Consider the following 1,359-nt stretch of genomic DNA (forward strand, 5'->3'; position numbering starts at 1 on the left):
ATTTTTCACAACTCGACCAAGATAAAACTGAAGTTTTGATTATTGGATCAAAAGCGCAGAGAGAGAAACTGACCCCTAAATTAAATATACTAGGACTGAATCCAAGCCAAGTGGCTAAAAATTTAGGAATTGTCTTTGATTCAGATTTTAACTTAAAAGCTCATGTACGTTATATTAGGAAAAACTGCATTTTATCATCTGAAGAACATTGCCAAAGTAAGACCATTTCTCTCTCTGAGCAATACAGAACAATTAATGCATGCATTTATGACTATTGTAATGCCCTCCTTTCAGGTCAACCAAAGAATACAATTAATCGACTACAACTAATACAAAATACTGCTGCTACAATATTGACAAAGGCCAAAAAGAAAGATCACATTGCATTTGTATTAAAGTCATTACACTAGTTACCCGTTAGCTTTCGTATTGATTTTAAAAATCGTTTATTAGTTTATAAGGCATTGCACGGACTTGCTCCAGACTATCTTTCAGAAATGCTTATAGTATATGAACCCAGAAGGACTCTCAGGTCTTCAGATTATTTTCTTCTAACTGTACCTTATAGTAGATCTTGTGCTTTATATATTTGCTTTATATCTAAATTTTACATTTTGTTCTTGTATTTTAATGGGTTTATTTCTATTTTGTATTTGGTGCATTTCTTTTGCTTCAGTGATTTTAAGTGTGCTTAAAATGTTCTTTTGCTCTCTCTCTGTATAGTGAAAGTGTTATAATTAGTAAATTACAATGTTTTTATTAAATTAACATTAAATACAAAGTCAGTCGTATTTAAAAGTATTTTATGGCACGACACCCATATCTGCTACTTAAGTAAAAAGACAGGTTTTTATGCATAGTTAATAGATTACACTATTAGCAGGGGTGCACATAAGTTTTTCAGCCTGGTTCTCATAAGATAATAATAAAGTGTGATAATACTATTATATTTTAAAATAAAAAGGGTGTATTAAATACAAGTACAATTATTTTATAGTAAACTTAAAATGCTAATATTTACTACTACTACTTTTTTTTCATATCAATTTGAATCATTTTCAACCTTAAATCAGCAGGCTTTTATGTTGGCGGGTTGCCGGCAAGTAAGTACATGCGCTTCTGAGTTTAGCCCTTTGAAGATTAGCCGATTGAAGAGCGTCCGTGAACGAAATGTCACAGTTTTGCATTGTGCTTTGAAAACGTCAGCGGGTAGCCTAGATTTATGCTTTTGAATAGAAATCGTATACAGTACAGTTTGTCGATCTAAAATGGTAACTGTGCATTAACAGCTGTCAACCACGCAAATGAGCTGTCAGAACTTATTTATACAGCGCATTTTTTATTTTGGTCGCGCATGCG

At 32.2% G+C, this 1,359-nt stretch overlaps 1 protein-coding gene across 1 annotated transcript in view; it reads right to left on the reverse strand.

Annotated features, from left to right (window-relative positions):
* eif2ak4 (eukaryotic translation initiation factor 2 alpha kinase 4) overlaps positions 1 to 1,359 on the reverse strand; it is a 77,147-nt gene that overhangs the window by 32,805 nt on the left and 42,983 nt on the right. The gene's annotated exons all lie outside the window — the stretch shown is intronic.

The sequence above is a fragment of the Sinocyclocheilus grahami genome, unplaced genomic scaffold (genome assembly GCF_001515645.1).
Source record: "Sinocyclocheilus grahami isolate Dianchi unplaced genomic scaffold, SAMN03320097.WGS_v1.1 scaffold245.1, whole genome shotgun sequence".
Classification (NCBI taxonomy): Eukaryota; Metazoa; Chordata; class Actinopteri; order Cypriniformes; family Cyprinidae; genus Sinocyclocheilus; species Sinocyclocheilus grahami.